Source organism: Neovison vison, chromosome 11 (assembly GCF_020171115.1).
Source record: "Neovison vison isolate M4711 chromosome 11, ASM_NN_V1, whole genome shotgun sequence".
Taxonomy (NCBI): Eukaryota; Metazoa; Chordata; class Mammalia; order Carnivora; family Mustelidae; genus Neogale; species Neogale vison.
This window is the reverse complement of record NC_058101.1, coordinates 88,365,367-88,378,213: the sequence shown is the minus strand read 5'-3', so window position 1 is coordinate 88,378,213 and position 12,847 is coordinate 88,365,367. Positions and strand designations below refer to the sequence as shown.

General features: G+C 37.8%; 1 protein-coding gene across 9 annotated transcripts in view; it reads left to right on the top strand.

The window, feature by feature from the left end:
- The first annotated feature begins 5,095 nt into the window (after nucleotides 1-5,095).
- KIAA1109 (KIAA1109 ortholog) overlaps nucleotides 5,096-12,847 on the top strand; it is a 214,429-nt gene continuing 206,677 nt past the window's right edge. For 6 of the 9 annotated variants that reach the window (XM_044224070.1, XM_044224071.1, XM_044224075.1 and 3 more), the window contains exons 1-2: nucleotides 6,551-6,933; nucleotides 7,223-7,307. The gene's annotated coding sequence lies outside the window, so the exon portion shown is untranslated. Of the gene's footprint in view, nucleotides 5,280-6,550; nucleotides 6,934-7,222; nucleotides 7,308-12,847 lie in introns of those variants that run through there. The other 3 variants (XM_044224069.1, XM_044224068.1, XM_044224067.1) reach the window with 3 other exon arrangements.

Here is a 12,847-nt window from a genome sequence, read left to right as displayed (position 1 = left end):
GCCCGATGCGGGGCTCGATCTCAGGACACTGAGATCATGACCTGAGCCGAAGGCAGCGGCTTAATCCACTGAGCCACCCAGGCGCCCCATCACCGAAATGTTTTATTTTACGTTGGATAACACATGCACCCATTACAAAATTTAGATATTATAAAAAAATATATACAATAAAAAAGAAATCCTTCTACAAACTCAAACTGGGCCAGGATATTCACTTAATTCCCCTTTGCAATGGTAGTCTATACCAGTTTTTCTTTCTTCCTTCCTTTCTTTCTTTCTTTCTTTTTAAAGACATTATTTATTTATTTGAGAGAGATAGAGAGAGAGAGAGCAGCAGAGGGAGAGGGAGAAGGATGCTCCCAGCTGAGTAATGAGCCCAGTATGGAGCTTGACCCAGGACACAACCTGAGCCGAAGGCAGACACTTAACCGACTGAGCCACCCAGTTTTTCTTCATCATTTTTTCATATATAACCTATGCCTAAAAATAATACTATATATATGCATACAAAGGCTATTTTATACTATGTGCCATTGACTGGAAATTTTAACTTTTGTCCAGTTTAGTCTTTTGAGCAGTGTGTTTATAAAGTGAAATCTGCAGGTTTGAACCTGTTATTAGTTTCCACAGGTACAGTACATGTTTTGCTCTTCACTTTTCTACAGTATACATTGTAGATCATCTCCTATCAGTGCTTTTATAGCTACCACATTTTTTTGCAGCTCTATGGATGTTCCATGATTTTTAAACTAATCTTCTGAATTGAACTTTATTAGGTTGCTAACAATCTTTTATTTTTATGAACAGTGTAACAATGGATAGCCTATACATTTTGGTCATGTATGAAAATATCCATACAATTCATTTCTGGAAGTGGAATTGCTGGGTCAAAACATATGAGCACTGACAGCTTTAAGATGATATTACAGTATTGCTCCTTTGAAGCTAAATCAATTCAAACGCCCTCCAGCAATGTACACGCGGGGGTGGTGTTGGTGTTGGTGGTTCTGTTTCCTCAAGCCTTTTCTAATATTGTGTTATCAAATGTTTTTGAACTTTGTTGCCTGAAAAAGAAAAGCGATGGTACCTCAACTGCAGCTTTAACTGGTCTTTATCTTTTAATGAGAACAAAGAACATCTTTTCTATGGTTTTAGCCCACTTGTATTTATTTTTAGGTGAGCTGTCTGTTCATATCTTTTGCTCATTGGGTTGGTGGTTTTACTTGTTGATTTGTAGGCCATTACATGTTATTTCAAAGTTCAAATCATTATTAGAATACTGGGTTCTTCTAGTATAACCAAAAATGTACAAATTTCCTCTTTCCAAATGCATGTTCAGCTCCTTTCACTTTTTATCAGCTTTGAAGTGAGTAATTGTGGTTTTCCTAAAATATATTTGACTAACTCCCACTGGTTTGTTTTAACATTGGTACCTCCTGGGAGACTAGTGGCATGACAGAAGGTTGAATTGTGGCCTGTGCCGGCTAGTGGTAAGTGAAAAGAAAAATAATTTCAGTTGGCAGGTATCTTTTGAAATAATACAGGAAACTATATATTTTTTTTGTTTTCTGGACTTAAGAACATTATTGATGATGATGACAATTTAGTGTGAGAAATGACTTCAGACTTGGTATCCTGGTATTATAAAAAGTGTATAACAACTTGAGGAACAGTCAAGTTTATACATCGAGACATTGGGGTTTTAAGAAATTATTAGATGATAAAGAAATAAAAACCCGAATTAAGCATTCAAGAACCTTTAACATCTTGAATTTGGTGACAGTAAATTCCTTTATGCATTTAAAATACAGATAGTATGCTGTTTTAATATTTTTTTAAAATTATCTATAAAGTAGTTGTGGTTTTACATTTTTATGTGTTATAGTTCTATGATTTGAGAATTTTTTTAAAACTGGGATCTACTGTGGAGTAGTGAAACATAATAGGTGTTGGAGTTAGACCCACTTGAGTTTCAAGCTCTGGTTCCATTTTCTAGCTTGTGTGACCTTGGGCAAGTTATTTAACTTTTATAAACTTCCTCATCCACAACTGGTATTTACATTATGGGCTTGTGCAATTTAAATGAAATAGTATCCATAAGGCATTAGCCAAGTGCTCAGAACTTAACATATATTTAATTTTTAAAAAATTTTCTTAGAATAATGATGAGCATTTTTTCATGTGTCTGTTAGCCATTTGTATGTTTTATTTGAAGAAATGTTTGTTCATGTCTTCTGCCCATTTTTTGACTTATTTGTTTTTTGGGGTATTGAGTTTGAGAAGCTCTTTATAGATCTTGGATATCAGCCCTTTTGCTGTAGTGTCATTTACAAATATCTTCTCCCATTCTGTGGGTTGCCTCTTTGTTTTATTGACTGTTTTCTTTGCTGTGCAGAAGGCTTTTATCTTGGTAAAGTCCCAAAAATTCATTTTCACTTTTGTTTCCTTTTCCTTTGGAGACCTGTTTTGAAAGAAGTTGCTGTGACTGATGTTGAAGAGGTTACTGCCTATGTTCTCCTCTAGGATTTTGATGGATTTGTGTCTCACATTGTGGTCTTTCATCCATTTGAGTTTATCTTTGTGTACGGTGTAAGTGAATGGTTGAGTTTCATTCTAATGTATATAGCTGTCCAATTTTTCCAGCACCATTTATTGAAGAGACAGTCTTTTTTCCATTGGATATTTTTTCCTGCTTTGTCAAAGATCCTTTGACCATAGAGTTGAGGGTCCATTTCTGGACTCTCTATTCCATTAGTCTATGTGTCTATTTTTGTGCCAGTACCATGCTGTCTTGGTGATCACAGCAAGTTGCAATCAAGCAACATGATGCCTTCAGTTTTGTTTTTCTTTTTCAACATTTCCTTGGTGATTCGGGGTCTTTTCTGGTTCCATGCAAATTTTAGGATTGTTTGTTCCAGCGCTTTGAAAAATGCTGATGGCATTTTGATTGGGAGGATGTTAAAAGTATAGATTATATGAGAACAATGAATCTTAGAACACTACATCAAAAACTAATGATGCACTATATGGTGACTAACTAACATAATAATATTTGTATTACTTGTAGAGTAAAATAAACTGTTACTTCTGAAAAAAATTTCTTAGTATATATTTAGTTTTTGAAGGGCATTTCATTTTACTCTGCTGTAAAATATTTTCATGGTGAAAATATCAATGTAAATTTGGTTAAATTGGTGGCTACCTTTGTTGATTATTTTGAAAGTAACCCCTGTTATTCTTAAATAATTGTTTCATTGTGATGAAAGTTATGCCATTAGAGATCTACTCCTTTTATTTTATTTTTTTAAAGATTTTATTTATTTATTTGAGAAAGAGGGAGCATGAGAGGTGAGAAAGTCAGAGGGAGAAGCAGACTCCTCATGGAGGTGCAAGTCCCATGGGGGACTCAATCCTGGGACTCTGAGATCATGACTTAAACCAAAGGCAGCTGCTTAATCAACTGAGCCACCCAGGCGCCCAGAGATCTATTCCTTTTAATCTCTTCCTTTCCTTTCTTCTGTCCTTCCCTTAGCTCCAGGGCAATTTAGTTCAGTTCAGTTTTCTATCTGAGGATTCTGAACCACATCTAGGTAATTTCTAGATTCCTAGAGAATTCATATTGGGACAGTTTTTCTCTTGGGCAAAGTTGGTAGTTTGGCTGTGGCAAACATGAATTCATATGGGGTCCTGGAGTCTTATTAGTGAACAAAGATTGAGAATGACTGGGATTCTTCCAGATTTCGAAAAAGACTATTGAAATTAATTTCTTTGCAGAGATGGAGAAATAAACTCTGAAGAGGTAATTCAAGTAAGGGTGGTAGGAGTGTCCTGGTAGAAGGTGGAAGTAACTAAAATAAGTGCATGTTTTTCTCTTTTTGGCTTTTATCCAGTCCTTTCATAACTCACTTCTGCTAGGGCCTCTATTTCCTTATATGCAATAAAGGTTAATATGGTATGTCATATGTTTAATCTTTTCTGGCTTTATTTTATATTTGGTTTCACATCTGTTTAAAGGTAAGAGTAAAACTCCCACTTGAAAATGTTAGGAGATATGGTACGGTACTTCAGCTCAGGAAGGAAGTCAGAACTAGAGTTTTAGACATTTAGAACTTGAGGGAGGATAAGGTATACAGTAATGCTAAAGAGCGTGAACTTTAGTGCCACATTGCTTGGGTTCAACCCTAGCCTTCCAAGTTATTTAACCTCTCTGTACCTTAGTATTTAAGGTGCAGTTTGGCAAGTTATTTGACCTTCCTGTACCTTAGTTTTTAATTTATGAAATGGAAATAGAAGAGATAATAAGAGTACCTATCTCCCAGGATTTGGGGAGGATTAAAATGAATCAATAAAAAGTGCTTGAAACAGTGCCTGGGCCATGCTTAACACTCTGTTTGCTATTGCTTCCATATCACTGTGTGCATTTCTAGTTGTCCACATCTGTCCCGAGCAATCCCAAATCTTCCATAGAGCTAAGACTGTTATCCACTTTCCTCTTATTACAAATTGTACATAAAAAATGCACAATATATCTGAGATAATTCTCGAACTCCAGAAAGTCGTTCGCCTTGGTTCACCCGCTAAAAAATATGAAGTCTTTCTCTTTAAAAATGGTGAGCATCAAACCACTTTTCATTAATACAATAACAGACTCGATTGATTCAATATAGTTTCATTTCATACAATACATACAATGTGTTCATAAGGTCATAAAAGTATTACTCTCTATTCCTAGCGGATTCATTTCACTTCATAACATTAGTCTGATTCTCCTTTTTGTTAGCGTTCTGTTCTTTTCTGTGCTTCTCCGTCTCCCGGCCTCAGGAAGGCGTTCGTTAACGTTCCCTTCGCATGAGAAGCGGGTGATTTTTTTCAAGCCAGCCCCTGACCTAAGCCTCAGGGTCCAGACTCCACCCTCAGCCCGGGAAGGTCTGGGGGAGGGAAGGAGAGAAAAGGAAAGGGGTGGGACGCCGCAGATTCTTGGGTGGGGCTTGGATGGCGCGCCGGCGCCGTGACGTGTGACGCCACCAGTTGGCGCAGTCGCAGTGGCGCCTGGCCGTGGCTGGGACCCCTCCCATCCTTCTCCGCCCCTCTGTGTCAGTGGCTAGGAGCCCCTGGCAGCACCTGTGGCAGCTGGCCGGGGTGGCGGGGTTAGAGGGTCGTGGGCACCGGCAGAGCTTCGCGGGCCGGGTCCGGCTCGGCGCTGCTGCCACTGCCCGAGGCCTTTGGCGTCGCTCGGAGAGAGGCCGGAGCGGTTCCAGGCCGCCCCGGCGCTCGCCCAGGTGAGGGGACGGGGTCGGACTGGACAAGGGTTGGGGTGAGCAGCAGTTTTCCGTCATCTCTGGAACTCAGCCTGGTGGGAGACTGGAGGTTTGGCTTCATTGCTGCTGTCTGTTGCGGTGTCGACTCATTTCTTAGTTTCTGATACAGCACCGGGACCTGTAGACCTGGTGCCGGAGGTCAATGGGAAGGCCTGGAAGGGCCATCGTAGTCGGATTGCTGGGGGTGCGGACACAGGAGCTGCCTCTGTAGATGGTGATAAGGCGGGTGGGCGGCGCCCACTTGCTTGTGTGTGGACTCGGCGGGCGGGAAGGTCAGTGCACCTGCAGGCTCCAGCTTTAGCCCTTGGAGCGGCTCTGGGATGCTTCAGACCCGAGCTGCTTAACGTAGCTTCGATGGACCAAAGGCGGTGGAGCCTTAGAACTCCCCTTTCCAGTTAAGGCGTGGGGTGTTTTGTACTCAGAATCGGCGCTTGCCGAGTCTGCAGTATGGAAGAGTACATTTCAGCGGAAACATCTTTGGTCAAAGGAAGGTGAGGGGAGGTTGATTTTCCTTCCGCAGAGTATGTGTCCCACCCACTCTCCCACACCTAACTCCCATTCCTATTGGCCTTAGTTTTGACAGTAGAAAGTTGGGGACGCTTGTTAAATGGAAAGAGTTCTTGTAAATTTCCTCCAAAAGGAAATCTTTTTTTTTTTTAACTGTCCAGTCGTGTAAGTTAAGTTTCAACGGGTTTCATGTTGCTGCTTTCACTCTCTGCATGGCATTGAAGCCGATTTATTCTAAATTAACCATAAATATTAAATATAAAAATAGATGAATTAACCAGAATATTTATCTTATATAATTGTTGAGTGGTACATATTTCATATGCATGATATCTCATTTAATCATCGTAACGTTCCTATCATGTAAAGCCTATTACAATCTCTTCACAGATAAACGCACAGGCCTAAAAATCAACTTGTCCAAAGTTAAGAGATGTGATTTAAACCAGTACTCTGACTCCAGTTTACAGTCCCTTAATCAGTATGCTCATCATCTCCCAAGTATCTTAAGAGTTCGCAAAGTGGTTTTCATTTGATGAAAAGTGTGCCAGTTGCTTGGAATAGGAAGGGAACTGAGGCATCATTCTTTTTTTTTTTTTTTTAAAGATTTTATTTATTTATTTGACAGAGAGAAATCACAAGTAGACTGAGAGGCAGGCAGAGAGAGAGAGAGAGAGAGAGAGAGGGAAGCTCTCTGCTGAGCAGAGAGCCCGATGTGGGACTTGATCCCAGGACCCTGAGATCATGACCTGAACCGAAGGCAGCAGCTTAACCCACTGAGCCACCCAGGCGCCCTGAGGCATCATTCTTGACAGCAAGGGCCCAACAGTTTGAGAGAACAACCTTTTCAAAGCCACACTTAGAGAGAGACAGAGAGAGAGAGAGAGAGAGTGTGTGTGTGCGTGTGTGTGTTTGTTTTAGTATTTTATTTATTTAGAGACTGCATCTTGGGGTGTGGCAGAAGAGAGAACATCTCAAGCAGACTGAGTGTGGAGCCCAATGGTGGGGGGCTGACCTCATGAGACTGAGATCGTGACCTGAGCCAAAACCAAGAGTCAGATGGTTAACTGACTGAGCCACCCAGGTGCTCCTTGAGTATGTTTTAAAGGTAAGATTTAACCTCGACAACCCTCTAACTGCCCAAATGATGCTGTTTCCATGGGTGTGATGGTTTGGAAACCTTTAGAATGGTGTAGTTTGGAAACTGTGTTCTTATTCTAGATTTAAAAGTATTTCTTGTTTGGAAACTTTAAAGTAGGAAATGCAATTTTGGAGTAACATTAACAACTTTCCACATGTGTGCATTCTCATGCATTTAATCAAATAATTTAATCTGAAATGGTGGAAATGCTGGTAAAGCTAGACTACCTTGTGTATTGGTTAAATATTTTTTTCAGGTTTGTTAAGATGAAATGCTGCAGGTGGACCTTCTGAAGATTAGGAGGAAGAAGAACAACATTGCAGACTCTGAAAAAATATTGGGTAAATATCTTTGCTAAGTTTTAATTTTTTTTTTTATTTTTTAAAAGATTTTATTTATTTATTTGTCAGAGAGAGAGGGAGAGCACAGGCAGGCAGAGTGGCAGGCAGAGGCAGAGGGAGAAGCAGGCTCCCTGTGGAGCAAGGAGCTGGTTGTGGGACTCCATCCCAAGATGCTGGGATCATGACCTGAGCCGAAGGCAGCTGCTTAACTGACTGAGCCACCCAGGCATCCCTTGGCTAAGTTTTTAAAAATCTAATTTTCAATTAAAGCTGTGATAGAAGAAATCTGACTTTCTGCTTCAGTTGTGTTTTAATTGGCTTAATTAATGGTGAAGGAGTGGGGGTTTGGGGGATGTATAACATGACTTGCCATTCATTTTACCTGACTTTTGAATTGTTGATACCTGACTGACAATTAAAGCAGCTGGTTTTCCCTGGAGCAGATGATCTAAGAGAGAGCAAGGAGGAGGCTGTGATGCCATTTTTGACTTAGTTACACACTGTTACTTCTGTCATATTCTTTTAGAACCATATCACTAAGTCCAGCCCACACTTGAGAGGGAAATTAATTAAGTTCAACCTCTTGAAGGGAAGAATATTAAAGAATTTTTGGACATTATAAAACTACCATACATCTTTTATCAATTGTCAAGTTCTTTAGGGTAAAATAAGCTCTTTCAAAGTACAAAAATATAGCCTTTATGACCAGGTGAGAGAGAGTTCTAGAAAAGTGGGGAGATGGTTAAGTCAGATTTGGCTTACTTTATAATTTGCCCTTCTTTGCTGCTAATCAGGCTCCATAACTTGATGTGTTATCTTTTAGGGTTATTTTTTTAAAAAAGTGCTTGTTGACCTTTGATTTAATGGAGGATCCTTTTAGGAGAAAAAGATTTCATAGTGGGAAAAATATGAATTTTTTATAACAAAATATGAATTTTGGTAGCATTCTTATTAGCTTGTAAATGCCGAGTTGGGAGGAAGGAACTCATTTTTCATATAAAGAAACTGAGAACAAAGAGATAATTATTGAGGCCATGTCTTAACTGTATTTGTACTCAAGCTTCTCAATGCCATAGTTTTCTCATCTGTAAAATGGGTAATTGTGAATGAGTAGTTATTTGTAATGATTAAATGAGTAAATACACAAAAAGTGTTTAGAACAGTACCTAGCATATAGCAAGCATTGAATAAGTGTTATAGTCATCATTATGGTAGCTATATTTTTATAATTTTTTAATACCATGGAATGAATATTTCAAAGAGTAGGAGAACATTGACCAAAATATTTAAAGTTTAAGCTTTAGATTATTGATTTTATTGTACTTTGTCACTTTATATGTATATGTAAAGTGTATTTCTATCTATATCCATTTTTTTCCTATCCATATCCATTTAAAATGCTGTGTGTGATATCACCACTAGTATTGTATAGTCATATCCTCATAAAAGTCCCTGAAGCAGCTTGTTTTGTTGTTGTTTCATATACATGAAAGTTCACTTTCAGTTGTAGCAATTCTCAGCTCACAGAAATTGGCTACTAAATGGATCCTGTGGGCTCTTTGGGTAGCATCATGCTATTCAAAAATATTTTCTTTGTACTTGATATGATGAGAGTGTTGGTAAACACAGGTGGCCAGTTTCTTTCTCCTTTTTCCCACATCCAATGACCCTGTTTTGTTGGGCAAGTAGTTTGAACATGTATTTGGGAGGGTTTTCTGACTGATGTGAATAAGGTAGATGATAGAAGTTTGAGGGCCAGACAGGAAAATGGAAATAGTTTTATCACAAAAATCCTATAAAATTTTACTTTTCTGATGCTTTTTACTGTTATACCTTCTGGTGTATTTTTAATCAGAATGAAAGTGATATGTTGAATTCTTGATTAAAAGAATTAAAGAAAACTTGCAGAGTGTATTCACTAGTCAATACAAAAAACAAAGACAAAACCCTATAACCAGTGTATGGGATGTAGAAGTTGGAGGATTAAACCTTTCACACAGCAGTTACTGTTGATCTCTTTGCATAACTGACCAAATCAAGGAATATGTTGAAGGTAGTAATCAGTTCTGGTGGACTATTAAAAGTGGGTTATATTTAAAAATCGTGGTTTCTTCTAGATTTGGAAGTTGAAGTCAGTTCTTTTTACCCTATTCGTAGATATGTTTTCTGGAGATTTTTAAGACATTTGTTTTGTTTCGCTTTTGCTTTTAATAAGTATTTAGGAAAATCAGCCCAAATTTCTGGTTATAGAAGTCAGGTTTTCTAAAGTGCAACGTTTTTGTTGAATGATATGATTACATAGATGTTGAAAATACTTCCATACATAGTATAAGGAACCATTTTTGTTGCATAGATTACAATGTTAAAAAGTGCATTTATTTAGTTTGCAGATTTGTAGTGTTTGGATTGTCACTCATCATATCTAAATATTTCTTTAGCAACAGTTTGTCTGTTGACTATTGTCTTTTGGTATATGATCTGCTTCTAAGAAACATGCTCACTGGTATTTGTAGAACTATATTATTCATATTGACTTAATACTTTTTTGATTGTTATTTATGCCAACTAATTATAAAATTCTGTTATTTAGATACAAACATATATTTTTTTCTTGTATATTGTAAGGAATGAGGTGCAGTTTAGTCATTGTTTACTGGTATGCATTTTATTTTTTTATTTTTTATTTTTTTAGCTTTCACCTTTTTTGTTGAGCTCAATTTTTTTTAAAGAACATTAATAACAGGTTAGCTATCACTTTTGTAATGTGTTTCTTGTCAAGTACTGTACTGTGAGTTTTATGTTTGCTTTGTGTTTTTAGTGCCTTCAGCATCTCTTCAAGGAAGAGATGGCCATGTGGAAACAGGCTCTGAGATGTAGTAACTTGCTCAAGCTATATCATGGCTAAGGAAGGAATTAAAGGGATAGAGCCAGCTTTCCATTTCAAATCTGGCTTTAAAGACTACTCTAGTTCTAGGGTACCAGATGGTTTCTGTTATTTCTGATAAAATGTTATTTTACCACTTAATTCTGTTGGATTTTAGAGTTAGTTATTAATGAATTGTGTTTGTTGCACATAGAATACTGGGACTAGAAGGGACCTGGAGTGACTCTTTTTAGGTAGAGAGGATTTTTTAGGTAGAGAGGAGTTTTTAGGGTTTCTGGTTTGTCACAAGAGGATAATTATTTATCTTGTTTGTTTAAATGAACAGAATAGGACATTATATATTTTTGTTTGATGTGTACAAAGTTGCTACCCTGACCAAAAGTGTTAAGGAAATTAAGTTTGCTTTTGTTGCCCACCATCTCCTTTTTAAGATTTCCCCCATCTTAATGCAAGCTGGTGCAACCACTCTGGAAAACAGCATGGAGGTTCCTCAAAATGTTGAAAATAGAACTGCCCTATGACCCAGCAATTGCACTACTGGGTATTTACCCTAAAGATACAAACGTAGTGATCCGAAGGGGCACGTGCACCCGAATGTTTATAGCAGCAATGTCCACAATAGCCAAACTATGGAAAGAACCTAGATGTCCATCAACAGATGAATGGATCAAGAAGATGTGGTATATATACACAATGGAATACTATGCAGCCATCAAAAGAAACGAAATCTTGCCATTTGCGACAACATGGATGGAACTAGAGCATATCATGCTTAGCGAAATAAGTCAAGCGGAGAAAGACAACTATCATATGATCTCCCTGATATGAGGAAGTGGTGATGCAACATGGGGGCTTAAGTGGGTAGGAGAAGAATCCATGAAACAAGATGGGATAGGGAGGGAGACAAACCATAAGTGACTCTTAATCTCACGAAACAAACTGTGGGTTGCTGGGGGGAGGGGGGTTGGAAGAAGGGGGGTTGGAAGAAGGGGGGTAGGGTTATGGACATTGGGGAGGGTATGTGCTTTTGGGTAAATTGGAAGGGGTGGTGAACCATGAGAGACTATGGACTCTGAAAAACAATCTGAGGGGTTTGAAGTGGCAGAGGGGTGGGAGGTTGGGGTACCAGGTGGTGGGTATTATAGAGGGCACGGCTTGCATGGAGCACTGGGTGTGGTGAAAAAATAATGAATACTGTTTTTCTGAAAATAAATAAATTGGAAAAAAAAAAGAAGTTAAAAAAAAAAAAAAGATTTCCCCCATCTTCAGGAATCTTGGGCCTTTTGGGATACCCTTGGATCCTGTTTGTTAGTGAGAAAAGTCATCCAGTGAGTTAATTTACACTAATAACATTTGGTAATAATTAATGGTAGCTATTACTGAGATGCTTTATTTTGGATTTTAAGAGTGAATATTGGTTACTACTCCATTTAAAGGAATAGATGGTATAATTTAGGCCTTGTATCCTGATGGGTAAAATTTTTTAGGCAGACAGGGCTTTCCAAATCACTAGATGGTTAATGGATAATAACAGTCTTTTTACTACATTCCGTTACTATCTTATAATGTAAAATTTACATATATATGTGAGATGTCTAATTGCAGTAGGTACTTCTCTATTTGTGTTTGTGTGCTCTATTTCTGTACCATCGTGGGGTTGGAAGGAACATCACAAAGTCATTTGTTTCAGGCCATTTATCTTTAGATTGGTGAGTGGTCAGTGTTCTGTATGAATAGCTCAGATGTTCTAATCATTCTTGAAACTTCATTTTGGATAAAAATGTTGTGATCTGGTTTATGTTTTACTTTTGTTTTGGGATGTCATTATGCCATAGTAGAGATAGATAGTTCTTTTGTGTTGGTATTTACTGAGACATTTGGGTCAATTACCTGACTTCTTAATTGTAAGGAGGACATAAATGTCTTTGAAATTGACAACTTTACAAAGGTATCTTAAGATAATTGTTACGTATGAGCAGAAACCAAACAGTAGCTGAAAAACACAAGTATATTTTTTTATGACAGTTGATGTAGATGAGTAAAATTTGACCCAAGGGCAAGTGATGCAAAAATATGTGTAAAGTGCCTACTTTCCAGAATTTCTAGTATACAGAGTGCTGCTATGTTCTAATAGGTGTTTAATTTTACCTGATGATGAATAGAATATCAGTGTTGATGAAGTTCAAAGGGGAGCTATAAATTTGATTTTCCAACTCTTAAAACCCATGAAATTTCTTTTATAGAAAAAAAAAACAATTAAATCCAAAGAACTTTAACATAGTGATCTAAAGATACGTGAATACCTTTTTAGCCAAAGCATTGTGCCTTCATTGCTGTGTGAGAAATTTGAGAATGATTAGAACTTTTTATATTTGGCATTGAGTTATTAAAACGTTGAATATCCTCTTCTTAAACTCAAGCAAATGAAAACCAGGTTTTCTTGAGAATGAAAAAGATCATTTAGTAATCTCTTTGGCCTTGGGTACATTGGGAATACTCACTTATTTTTGGCAATAGTGCATAATTATGTACTTTTAATTTTTTTAATCTTGGTATTATTTTTTGAAGATTCTATTTACTCATTTGACCGAAAGACAGCTAGAGAGGGAACACAAGCAGGGGGAGAGAGAAGCAGGCTCCTAGCTGAGCAGGGAGC